The sequence below is a fragment of the Paramisgurnus dabryanus genome, chromosome 10 (genome assembly GCF_030506205.2).
Source record: "Paramisgurnus dabryanus chromosome 10, PD_genome_1.1, whole genome shotgun sequence".
Classification (NCBI taxonomy): domain Eukaryota; kingdom Metazoa; phylum Chordata; class Actinopteri; order Cypriniformes; family Cobitidae; genus Paramisgurnus; species Paramisgurnus dabryanus.
In genome coordinates, this window is record NC_133346.1 from 20,167,228 (window position 1) to 20,181,659 (window position 14,432).

Here is a 14,432-nt window from a genome sequence, read left to right on the forward strand (position 1 = left end):
TTGTACAGAGAGTCTGGCCACGCTCCATTGCAAAGCGTTACTTCCATTAAGGAGGGTCCATTGTTGAAGTTTAAAACTATTGTATCTGCCCAGAGTCACTCAGGATCTGCCAAAGCAAATCGCTAACGTGTGGTCGTGACGTATATCATGCACCGAAACCGTCCGGAAACAACAAGTCAGAATAGTCAGACAAACAAAACTTAGCAAACCTAGTTCTTGCTTCGGCTTTAACTTCTGTATATTTGGAAGTTTTGCAACAACGGACCGAATAGCTTTTCTCACGTCTTTCTCCGCTGCCATTACATAACTACAACTCAAACTGACCCACGACCTCAACGTCATCGTTCTTAGCCACCCCCATCTGTTCGCTGATTGGAAAACGAAACTCTACAGAGCAGTCCCAGATGTACTGCTGAAGCGAAATGAAAATTAAGCGGAAGCACGTAGGAGGGCGGAGCCAGGCTAGCTTAGGGGTGTCGCGCTGGGACGAGTGAGCATAAGGGTGAGAGGGAAAAAATAACAGTTCATTCACTACAAAAATCTAGACTGTACAACTGCCATTTTTTTTCTTTTTAATTTTCAACACAAAAGTCAACAAAATCTATCTCCTTAATTACATAAACATACAGAGCTCATAATAGAAGTTTGGTTATGTGGATTACATTTACATTTTTTGTGGATTTTGGTATCAGCCACAGTTTTAAAAGTATACAAAGCATTGAAAAAGCAATATTACATTACTGTAATATATAACATAAATCAAACTGGTTATTTATTGCATAAAGGTAAACTAATTAAAACAAAATGACAAAACAGATTTGTATATTTGATTGTATGTACAAATTTGTCATATGATGAGTGACTTTAAAATTCTCTTCTCACAGATCCATCTATGCCTCCAATACCCATTACATGAATCATCAGTCCAACCTGATGGAGATCTTACAGCACAGGTATGACTGAAAGATCTGGGATATCCATTCATCCAGAAACTGAAACACCAATGAAAAACTAGAGTTAAACAACTTTGACACTTTCTGATCTTCAGTTAAATTTAATGATCTCTCACCTTAATGTCAATGTGGTGCCATCAACCCATTTCCACACCCCTTCCTCTTTACTCAGACCAATCCAATAATCATGACCAGCTGTAGCCTTCTGCAAAAACTCCTGTTATGATGAAACAATAATATATTACACAGATCACAAACACATTAATATAACCCAATGACATCACTCACTTGTTCTTCTTTGTCGTTTATAATCAGCAGATTTGCTCCTCTCTGTTCACAGTCTCGTCTGCTGTCACTCCAGTTTACAATCTCAGATGAAAGGTAATAAAAACTGAAGTTGTAGTAAATCCATGTAAAGTTATGCTGCTGAACTGTTAAGACAGAAGTTTAATTATTAACTTTTTCAATGGTGAATTATACACAAAGCAGTATGTGTGTTTCCAGGGAGTCCAACCAATTGACCTTTTGATATACCAACTGATATAGCTGACTGTTTGGTTAGCTAATAGGCTTTATGCCCAGCTGCACTACTTCATGAACTTCAGCCAGCTCCTTGTTTCCTGTCTGCCATTATTGGACAAACTGATTAATCCAGGTGTGTTTGATTATTGTTGTTGTGACTACTGAGGTCAGGCACACCTGGATTAATCAGTTTGTTTGTGACTACTGAGGTAGTCACAAACAAACTATTATACATAGACATTTTATTCCAAAGTGACTTATAATACATTTATTTGTTTCTATTTGTATTTCCTGGGAATTAAACGCATGACCTTATTATTAGTAAATAAACAAAAAAACTGAAAACATATTTTGTTAATATTTAAGGAAAAAGTAAATGTAGATTACCTTGATCAGTAAGCCATCTGTTCAGTTCTTCTGTTTCATTCATTAACTCATCTCTTTCTTTGGTTAAGTTGTTGATCTTGAGTATTAGCTGTTTTTTCTCTGTATACAAATACACACAAAGCACAAATACAGCAGTCAGCAGAAGAACAAACTACACTACATGAACATTATTGATGTTTACTAAGACAGCATCATTATTACTATTGCTCATAATAAGACTCATAAGTGACCCTTCAAAACAAATAAATACAACAATAAGATGCAGGGCTTTGAACCAGATTTTTTTCCAATTGGTTCGTTCCGAACAGAAACAGTATTTTAACGTTTCCGGTTTTCGGTTCAACCCTAAAATTGAAATTCCTGAACTGGTTAGAACCAAAAATAAAGTTCCCGAACCGGTTAATAACGTTCCATGTCAGCTGTGGGACATACAAATAAGTAGGCTGATCATTAGGGCATTAAACTTAAATTATTAGTCTACATAATTTTCCTTAAAGGTATTGCGGAGGATTTTCTTTTTCCTGGTGGATCATCCAGACTTTTGGTCCTCCTACAGTAGTTGTCAATCAGGAGTGTTGCGCAATTGCATTTTAAATTTTAAATTTTTGAACCTTTAAGTCGCTATCTTGTCTTAAAACATTAGAAAGGCTACATTATGTAAGCAGCATAACTGTAATTCTGACATGCCTACATTTGTTGAGTTCACTTTTTTACAGTCTATAGCCCTATTTGGATGGGATTTTACAGGGGGACCTCTAAGAAAATCGTGCTTCTCAGAGGTCCTCTGTGTTTTTAATCCCGTCCGAATCGAACATGTCTGTGTTTTTCTCTGACGACCTCCGTAAGAATTCCAAAGCAATTTACCTCTGAGAAATTTCATCCCGTCCAGATGCAAATGTCTTTGTTTGCCCGCAATATCTTTTGAAAACGCGGTTCATTTTCGTGTTTTGGCCAACGTGATCTGCCGTAAGGTCTTACTAATGCGCGTATTTTGTATTTCCTGAGTCCCATTCATTCAGATATGGATGATTTTTCGCATTCGGCAAAATAAAATAATTAAATCAAGACGAGCTGAATATCAAACACTGTAAAGACTGGCCACTGTAATATCATTAACGTTATAAGAAACTCCGTTCAAAGTTGTTCAACTCGGGAATGGTTATGTTAATTAATAAAGATAATAAACTGTTATTAATCATTATTTCTTCATTTATTTGTGTTTTAAATTAAATTAATAAATTACATGTTCTGTCATAACCTTACTTTTAAATCAAAAAATTAAACATTACAAACACGCGTATCCAGAGCATGTGCTCTTCTGCAACGCCCAAATGCATGAAACAGACACACCCATCTCTGGAATAGCCTGCATCACATCATTTTAATCCCGTCCGAATCGGTACATAAAATCACAGACATCCTGGGGGACACGTTGAAACTCAAACGTTGTTTGGAAAACTAATCCCGTCGGAATAGTGCTTATGACTTAAACACGCGCACACACACACAGAAGGAGGACGAATTCCAAATGGCGGTTTAGAAAGAAGATGGAGCATAAACAGTTGCTCCACCTAAAGTGAAAATTATGTTGTTTTTCAGTGCTTTATTCACCAAATGTATTTTAATGGACTACAGTATGAGACACAGTAGCGCAACTATCTCTCAAGTTTATACATCAAGAGTTCTGATCTTTGAAGTGCGGAGTTGGACCGGACACATTCAACCGCATGTGCGTACAGAAAATTGCTTACTTTAGCATCTTTTTTCTCATAACCCCTCGAGGTATGTCTTCACCATCCTGCACCCACCCCCGTACTATTATTCCTCTTGAGCCCCTGGCGCGGTTCTTGGGGGCGTTGGTTGGGCTGCCCAACCCATTGCAGGGCTAGTCAGGACCATTCGGTCCGGCTATGCAGTGCAGTGCAGCTCGCCAGGCTACCTCCCAGGTTCAGCGGCATCCTCTGTGAGTGAAGAGAAGGCCACAATTCTTCGGCCGGAGTTCAATGTCCTTGTTTCGAAAGACACAACAGAGCCTGTCCCTATGGAAAATGTGAAGTACAGGTTTTACAGCCCATACTGTACTTCATAGTGCCCAAAAGGGCGGACAAATCCTGTGATTTACGTGTGCTCAAATGAGCGCTTCACAGGCTCACGTTCAGAATGCTCACACAGAAGTACATTCTCACATGTATTCTGCATCATGTTTGGTTTGTGTCTATAGACCTGAAGGATGTGTATTTTCCCATCTCAATCCTCCCTCAACGCATACCTTTCTTGCAGTTTGCTTTCGAGGGGTGGGCCTTTCAGTACAGGGCCTCCCCTTCGATTTGTCCCTTTCTACTTGTGTCCCAACTAGGTCATAGAGGCTAATTTTAGCTCATTCGTAGAAGCAGTTGTGTGTCCACAGGGACCTAGTGCTTGAGCACATTCACTGTTTGAGGCTTAGGGTCAACTGGGAAAAGAGCAAGCTTTCCCCTGTACTGAGCATCTCTTTCCTAGGCATGGAACTGGACTTGGTCGCCATACGGCAAGTCTCACAGAGCAATGTGCTCAGTCTGTCCTCAACTCCCTCACATTTAGAGGCAGACTGGTAGCCCTGCTAAAAGCACTTTCAGAGGCTCCTGAGGCATATGGCACCAGGGTCGGCGGTAACATCATTCTGGTTGATGCATATGACACCACTTCAACACTGGCTTCCCAACTGAGTCCTTTTGTGGATATGGCGCCATGGCACACATCAAATTCCCATCTCTTTTGCATGTCACCATCTTTTCAGCCCATGGTTTGACCTTAGTTTCCTGTGGGCTGGTATGCAACGGGCATGTGGCTGTCAGTTCCTGGACAGGACCCCGCCTGCATTGGCATATCAATTGCCTCAAGCTGTTGACAGTTTTGCTTTCCTTATGGAGGTTTCGTTCTTTGATTCAGGACAAGCGCATACTAGTTTGTTCTTACAGCACGATGGTGGCACCCTTGCCATGAAAACTATTACATTTATTTATAGCATTTGTTATCTTTTTTAAATTTAATAGAAGTCAATTTACTAAAAAACTTTTACTTTTAATACTGCTTCACTTCCGCTTTAACACAGAGACCATGGATGTCATCATTTTTTAATAAATAGGTGAACAAATGCATCATCAAAATATCTCATTGTGTATTTTTGTTTTTTCTTGAAGATCGAATTAAATTTTGTGAAAAATTATGCAATATGCAGAAAGAGGACAACATTTTTTCACTGCATGGTACTATAGTAGTAGTTGTAGTGGGACGGCATTCGTCAAACTTTTATGACCCCCTCCCCCACCCGTTGACAGGTCGTGTTTTATGACCCTTTGACAGGGGGGCGGGCCCATCAATCAAAATCTGGACAAGTTGTCAACTTTAGACAGAAAGTATTTAATGGTTTTATTGCCGGTCATTTAGAGTGATTGTTTTTCCTGAGTGTGTTTTATGTTAAGCGTATGGTGTCATGTTTAATGACGGCTCGTGTTTCGACATTTACTGTTTATTGACATTTGATGTCAGATCTCAACCATCCTCCCACCTTTGCTCGCCCCGTGCGCTTCTCAATACTGACTTTCACACCGCGGGTGTGTTGTTGAATCTAAAGTTTTGCAACAGCATAAGTTTATTTAAAGGCAATCACTAATCATATATATATATATATATATATATTAGATGTACATGGCTACGCTTAAAGCCGATGTATTCTATCGAGCTATAGTTTCTGATCAGACACAAAGTCTTAACTAAATAAAATTTTAAACGGTTCACGAAGTCCGGGAATCTTTTCATGACCTGGTCTACAGTTTCACGCGTATTAAAGATCCGGCGGTGTCTGACAAAGCGTCAGGTGATTGTTCATATCTGTCATTTAAAATAAAGTTAATAAATGTAATTCTGTCCACTATGGCAAAATAGGAATTTATTTTAGATTTAGACAAATCATGAACAATGCTACGATTAAAACATTTGTTTGTAACATCACAAGTTATTTAATGAAATATTCCGTATACGTGTATAGTTTAAGCAATGATCTGAGCCATAACCTTCGGAGCCGGCAATACTATAATCTTTAGACAAAAGTCTAAACTAAATACAATTTTAAACGATTCACGAGTTCCGTGAATCTTTTCATGACCTGCTCTATAGTTTCACGCGTATTAAAGATCCGGCGGTGCCTGACAAAGCGCAGGGTGAGTGTTCATATATGCCGTTTTAAATTAAAGTTAATAAATGTAATTCTGTCCACTATGGCAAAATAGGAGTTTTATTTTAGATTTAGAGGATTCTTTAATCATGTCTATGATTAAGACATGTGTATACGTGCACCGATGGTGACAGAGACCTTATATCTGACGTTAAGAAACTTTTAAAAGATTAAAGACGTGTTCATCCATCTTAGGAGGTTTTTATTTTTAATTAAATGATTCTTAAAACCATGTGTGAAAAGGTGTATATTATACAAAGAGTCTTACATTGTCTGCTCTGACAAAAATAAAATATTATTTTAGATTTTATGTCAATTGACTGCGTGTATGACAAATATAGTTTGATATATACGATTGTATTGGCAAGAGACTTCTGTAAAGTCACGCAAGAATAAATATTTTAGTTGTAACTGGTTAACCTTAAATGTACTATTATCTATTTAACTATAAGCTATATTTTACTGAACAGCCTCAAAGTTTCTGATGCTGAACTTATGACCGTATGTGATAGATATTTCACAGCAGGGTCAGTTTGTAATCTAGGTAGAGTCTTTTAAAACTGTAATGGTAAAATGTAATATGGACACTCTGTCAAAAATAAAGCATTTGTTTGTAACAAATTATTTAATGAAATATTCAGCAGTGGTATAGCGATGAACAGTGCCAAAACCACCGGGGACACCAATAACACATTCTTTAGACTAAAGGCTATTTATTTTAAACTAAATAAAAGTTTAATCTTTTCAGACATAGTATTCTGATCACACCATTAGATCGCGCTCTGGCGTTTATAATAGAGAACATACGCGGATGAGTGTTCATATCCACAGTTAAGAAACTTTTAAACGATTAAAAACACTTTCATATCATTTTCTGAGTTTGTTTTAAATTAATGACATCTTAAAATCAACTGTGAATATGTGTTTATTACACAATAAAATGTAATTCTGTCCGCTCCGGTATAATAGGGGTTTTATTTTAGATTGGGTCTTTCTTTAACCAAAGTCTCTGATTAAAACATGTGAATGCGTGTACCAACGTTGCCAGAAAACGTACGCTGATGCGCTCATATATCTGGCGTTAAGAGCCTTTTAAACGTTTTAAGACATTTCACCCTATTCTGAGTTTAATTCATTAATGTCATCTAATATCCAAGTGTACATGTCTATTTACGATAAATGTAACACGGTACACATTTGTCAAAATAAAAGGGTTCTTGAACATGTTATTCCAGTGGGTGTTTCTTGTTTTGCGAGTGTTCGACATATTTATTGATGTGGAAAAAGTTTGTTGTATGGACGAACAGTTTCAGTCTCTCTCTCTCTCTCTCTCTCTCTCTCTCTCTCTCTCTCTCTCTCTCTCTCTCTCTATCACCAGTCCGCTATCAACCAACAGACAACCCCCCCAGATGTCTGGACAGAGGGAGTGTTGGTAAAATAAAAGAAACTCAGCCCCCATTGACAAAAAGTAATAGGTTTATTTTAGATTTTCAGGCTTCATTACTCAGATACAGATTAAAGCATGTTATTTCTTATTCGTAATTTAAAGAAACTTAGAAGTTTTAAGACATTTTATCACACATCCTATGATGACATAAACCCTTGTGTTAGCCCTTAGAGGACAACAAAACGGGTGCAAATATTATTTATCAACGTTTGATGTTGTTATAAACCAGGTTGTCACATACGTGACAACAATCATTGCTTTAAAGACAAAACATTTAACAAATTTGACATTTTGTTAAACATGGTTGTATGCGTCCATAAACACAACAACAGCTAGGACATGGTTCTACATAATATTAAAATCACGGGCGTACGTTAAATAGGTAAACCTTAATTTTTACTAAATAAAATAAAAATAAACTATTTGAACATATTATCTGATATTAGGTTAGGTTTAAGATCGTAACATCGTAAAACCCCCAGCGGATATCGTGCGTGCGTGTATGTGTGTATGTGTGTGTGTGTGTGTGTGTGTGTGTGTGTGTGTGTGTGTGTGTGTGTGTGTGTGTGCGCAATGGCAGTTATCACGTGGTGCGGACCAAACGACCAACGCTGCGGGGGTTGTGAAGCGAAGAATGTTCTGTATAGATGAGAAGTTTTTCCTTCTGAACACAGAACCTTTACCAAAAACGTAACCCCGGATTAACACATCACAGAACAATTTGAACAACCGTGTCGGATTCGTACACACCAGAGGTCTGTTTTATGTTTTGCAGAAACTGTGGAAACTTTTGATGCTGCCAAGGTGTCCGAATTCGCAAACAAACTATCAAACGCAACGCGGCGGAAACAGTGGACACGAGCCTTTTGTTGCTGAGAAGGCGATTGAACTCAGAAACAAACAAGCAAGCAAAGTTGTCTACGAAACTACAGATTCTTGAAAAAGATGGCACAAAGATCATTCGAACGACTACGCAATGGCCAGATGGGGTATGTGTACGGGACCGACCTTTTTAAAGATATGCTTAAAAAGAACTACAAGCGCGAGATGTCCAATCTACTATGTACTGTGATATACAAAGAGGCCAATGTGTGCATGCCTCCAAACTATTGCGAATCTAACGCCGGTCGTGTAACCAGACTCAAGGAAAAAACAGATGGTGTGAAAATTATAGATGGCTCTTTCAATAACATTGTACAGACAGTTGTACAGGCCCAAGAGGAACCCCGTGTGATTATTAGAAAGGCCCTAGAGATATTTTATGAATGTGACGAGGCCGCGTTCTACATCATCAATATCATACTTATGTCGGCCTTTGTAATTGACGTATGCATTGATATCCTTGTAAAGAAACGAGAAATTAATGTGTGTGAAATCATAGAAAATGCCGTAGATTTCATGTTTGAAAAGGGTCTTGGATCATGCATGCACTATCTATGGTATCTAGATAATATCATAACGGTTAATGATGACTAAAAAACCAAACCTGTGAGCCAATGGTATATTTTATGCAAGTTTTTACAGTTGTTTTTTAGTTTTCCAAAAGTTTCATTCTGTTTTATTTTTACTCAACATTATGATGGCAAGCCATGTCCGTCAACAATTGTATACTTTAACAAAAACTACGTTCTAGTAGTTTCAATGTATGGTCACTGTTGTTTTTCATCACTGATTTTGTTTACTGCTTATGTTTTTTGTATGTTTTGATGTACCGATTTCATAAAAACAAAAAATATACAAGGATTTTTGGTCTTAATGTCTGTGTTGTTACCATTAGAACATTTAGACATCTTGTTCAGACAACGTGTGACATTGCTCATTCTTCATATGTTTTTGCAAATCCACACAGAGAAATGCGAAAGATTAATAGAAATTACATGTGGCTACATCACATGTTTTTTCAGAGGCGTAAAAATAAAAGTCAACAGTGTTAGTATGGGGATCTAAAATATCACATGCACGATATGATCCTAATTTTGTTACCTGACGTCTGTCACATAGCCAAAGATCATCTACTTCATGTCTCTACGAATCCTGACAGAGCTTTAGTTTCATATACACAACACATCAAATGTAAACCACGGTAAACTAAATACATTTGACAGTCAAGATCTCTAATTTTCTGACAAGCCCAAAAAAGATGATGAGGTCATCATCAAACATCGCTCACTTTTAAGGTACCGAAAGGTTTTTTGTTTATTTTAGTATAACTCAACACTGAAATTTTAGTTAAGTACACAGAAATGCACAGATTTTACGTTTTCAGTATACATGTGTACATCACACAGTGATTTCAGTCTCAACTAGATCGATGATCTATCAATATTAGCCACAAATGTTGTTTGTATGCGTGCTCTGATTTCACAAAACATCCATTTACATTCAAAACCTTTTGGATTCAACACCTTAAAGTCATCAATGTTATTTCGTTCACATCAAACGCACCAAAATTTTGAATGTGCAAACTGTTTTACTTCGTTTTAAACATGTTTGTGCGGTTTCGGTCTAGATTTTTATAGAAAACTTCAGAACATGACACCATTTTAACATTTACAAAAGGATGAAACATTTTACTTTTAACTGGATCCCATGAGTATGTGTTGCTGTGACAAATACCTTTGATTGTTTGGAAATTATATGAATGCAGAGAAACAACGCAAAAGTTTTGAACTTTAACATAATTTATATGCGTCCTGATTTTTAAAAACAGTAAGCTGTAATGTTTCTTACACACAGATCTAAACACATCACAAGTCTCAATGTTTAATAACATAAAAACCTGTATGCAAAGGTTTGTTGGCGTATTTTTTAGACACAAGCTGTTTATTTTCATCTTTAAACAAATGTGTATGACAAAAGTTGTTCTGCCTGAACTGACACTAAGGATCGATGCCGAAATGTTAAATCTAAGTATTTGCAAAACAACCTTCACCGTCATATAGATGTTTTCAATCTAATGGTACCTGTTTAAATGTGACCATACTGTTTCAAACATTACCAAGTTGTAGATGGTTGTGACTCAAGTTACAAAGGTTTTAACAAACATTACTGTTTGTCACGGTGTGTTTCATCGCATTGCTGTTGTATGCAACAGACTCTCAAGTTTTATGTTAAAAGGATTACTAAAAATAAAAAACTAAGCATTCTGTATTATGTTGGTGCTGATGATTTTACAAGTTTACAGTTTCAAACATTTTTTGCTATATTCGCTGTGAAAGATTTAGTAAATAAATCTAAAACATAAACAGTGTTGAAGAGTTACCGCAATCTTCTAGCAACAATTTTCAAGAGATTACCAACATGTATGATGTACTAACTGTCAGGGGATCTGTGATATTATTTTCTGAAGTAATTAGCTATCTAATGGCTACTGCACAATAACTTAAGCGATAAAGAGTTTGACAAATGTTACATAAACTATAGAAACGAAACAAGATAAATTACAAAGTCACTGGCATGAGGTTTACACTTAAATAAATCACGCAGATGTTCCAATGTACCACTTTAAACATCTGCGTGATTTATTTAAGTGTAAACCTCATGCCAGTGACTTTGTAATTTATCTTGTTTCGTTTCTATAGTTTATGTAACATTTGTCAAACTCTTTATCGCTTAAGTTATTGTGCAGTAGCCATTAGATAGCTAATTACTTCAGAAAATAATATCACAGATCCCCTGACAGTTAGTACATCATACATGTTGGTAATCTCTTGAAAATTGTTGCTAGAAGATTGCGGTAACTCTTCAACACTGTTTATGTTTTAGATTTATTTACTAAATCTTTCACAGCGAATATAGCAAAAAATGTTTGAAACTGTAAACTTGTAAAATCATCAGCACCAACATAATACAGAATGCTTAGTTTTTTATTTTTAGTAATCCTTTTAACATAAAACTTGAGAGTCTGTTGCATACAACAGCAATGCGATGAAACACACCGTGACAAACAGTAATGTTTGTTAAAACCTTTGTAACTTGAGTCACAACCATCTACAACTTGGTAATGTTTGAAACAGTATGGTCACATTTAAACAGGTACCATTAGATTGAAAACATCTATATGACGGTGAAGGTTGTTTTGCAAATACTTAGATTTAACATTTCGGCATCGATCCTTAGTGTCAGTTCAGGCAGAACAACTTTTGTCATACACATTTGTTTAAAGATGAAAATAAACAGCTTGTGTCTAAAAAATACGCCAACAAACCTTTGCATACAGGTTTTTATGTTATTAAACATTGAGACTTGTGATGTGTTTAGATCTGTGTGTAAGAAACATTACAGCTTACTGTTTTTAAAAATCAGGACGCATATAAATTATGTTAAAGTTCAAAACTTTTGCGTTGTTTCTCTGCATTCATATAATTTCCAAACAATCAAAGGTATTTGTCACAGCAACACATACTCATGGGATCCAGTTAAAAGTAAAATGTTTCATCCTTTTGTAAATGTTAAAATGGTGTCATGTTCTGAAGTTTTCTATAAAAATCTAGACCGAAACCGCACAAACATGTTTAAAACGAAGTAAAACAGTTTGCACATTCAAAATTTTGGTGCGTTTGATGTGAACGAAATAACATTGATGACTTTAAGGTGTTGAATCCAAAAGGTTTTGAATGTAAATGGATGTTTTGTGAAATCAGAGCACGCATACAAACAACATTTGTGGCTAATATTGATAGATCATCGATCTAGTTGAGACTGAAATCACTGTGTGATGTACACATGTATACTGAAAACGTAAAATCTGTGCATTTCTGTGTACTTAACTAAAATTTCAGTGTTGAGTTATACTAAAATAAACAAAAAACCTTTCGGTACCTTAAAAGTGAGCGATGTTTGATGATGACCTCATCATCTTTTTTGGGCTTGTCAGAAAATTAGAGATCTTGACTGTCAAATGTATTTAGTTTACCGTGGTTTACATTTGATGTGTTGTGTATATGAAACTAAAGCTCTGTCAGGATTCGTAGAGACATGAAGTAGATGATCTTTGGCTATGTGACAGACGTCAGGTAACAAAATTAGGATCATATCGTGCATGTGATATTTTAGATCCCCATACTAACACTGTTGACTTTTATTTTTACGCCTCTGAAAAAACATGTGATGTAGCCACATGTAATTTCTATTAATCTTTCGCATTTCTCTGTGTGGATTTGCAAAAACATATGAAGAATGAGCAATGTCACATGTTGTCTGAACAAGATGTCTAAATGTTCTAATGGTAACAACACAGACATTAAGACCAAAAATCCTTGTATATTTTTTGTTTTTATGAAATCGGTACATCAAAACATACAAAAAACATAAGCAGTAAACAAAATCAGTGATGAAAAACAACAGTGACCATACATTGAAACTACTAGAACGTAGTTTTTGTTAAAGTATACAATTGTTGACGGACATGGCTTGCCATCATAATGTTGAGTAAAAATAAAACAGAATGAAACTTTTGGAAAACTAAAAAACAACTGTAAAAACTTGCATAAAATATACCATTGGCTCACAGGTTTGGTTTTTTAGTCATCATTAACCGTTATGATATTATCTAGATACCATAGATAGTGCATGCATGATCCAAGACCCTTTTCAAACATGAAATCTACGGCATTTTCTATGATTTCACACACATTAATTTCTCGTTTCTTTACAAGGATATCAATGCATACGTCAATTACAAAGGCCGACATAAGTATGATATTGATGATGTAGAACGCGGCCTCGTCACATTCATAAAATATCTCTAGGGCCTTTCTAATAATCACACGGGGTTCCTCTTGGGCCTGTACAACTGTCTGTACAATGTTATTGAAAGAGCCATCTATAATTTTCACACCATCTGTTTTTTCCTTGAGTCTGGTTACACGACCGGCGTTAGATTCGCAATAGTTTGGAGGCATGCACACATTGGCCTCTTTGTATATCACAGTACATAGTAGATTGGACATCTCGCGCTTGTAGTTCTTTTTAAGCATATCTTTAAAAAGGTCGGTCCCGTACACATACCCCATCTGGCCATTGCGTAGTCGTTCGAATGATCTTTGTGCCATCTTTTTCAAGAATCTGTAGTTTCGTAGACAACTTTGCTTGCTTGTTTGTTTCTGAGTTCAATCGCCTTCTCAGCAACAAAAGGCTCGTGTCCACTGTTTCCGCCGCGTTGCGTTTGATAGTTTGTTTGCGAATTCGGACACCTTGGCAGCATCAAAAGTTTCCACAGTTTCTGCAAAACATAAAACAGACCTCTGGTGTGTACGAATCCGACACGGTTGTTCAAATTGTTCTGTGATGTGTTAATCCGGGGTTACGTTTTTGGTAAAGGTTCTGTGTTCAGAAGGAAAAACTTCTCATCTATACAGAACATTCTTCGCTTCACAACCCCCGCAGCGTTGGTCGTTTGGTCCGCACCACGTGATAACTGCCATTGCGCACACACACACACACACACACACACACACACACACACACACACATACACGCACGCACGATATCCGCTGGGGGTTTTACGATGTTACGATCTTAAACCTAACCTAATATCAGATAATATGTTCAAATAGTTTATTTTTATTTTATTTAGTAAAAATTAAGGTTTACCTATTTAACGTACGCCCGTGATTTTAATATTATGTAGAACCATGTCCTAGCTGTTGTTGTGTTTATGGACGCACACAACCATGTTTAACAAAATGTCAAATTTGTTAAATGTTTTGTCTTTAAAGCAATGATTGTTGTCACGTATGTGACAACCTGGTTTATAACAACATCAAACGTTGATAAATAATATTTGCACCCGTTTTGTTGTCCTCTAAGGGCTAACACAAGGGTTTATGTCATCATAGGATGTGTGATAAAATGTCTTAAAACTTCTAAGTTTCTTTAAATTACGAATAAGAAATAACATGCTTTAATC

The 14,432-nt window shown here is 36.5% G+C and overlaps 1 long non-coding RNA gene across 1 annotated transcript; it reads right to left on the reverse strand.

Moving 5' to 3' along the window:
* Positions 1-221: 221 nt before the first annotated feature.
* Positions 222-1,384, reverse strand: LOC135779623 (uncharacterized). Its single transcript, XR_012337683.1, has 3 exons — positions 1,242-1,384; positions 1,070-1,170; positions 222-992 (listed from the first exon to the last, which is right to left on the reverse strand). It is a non-coding gene; the product is annotated as an uncharacterized lncRNA (long non-coding RNA).
* Between the last annotated feature and the right edge of the window lie 13,048 nt (positions 1,385-14,432).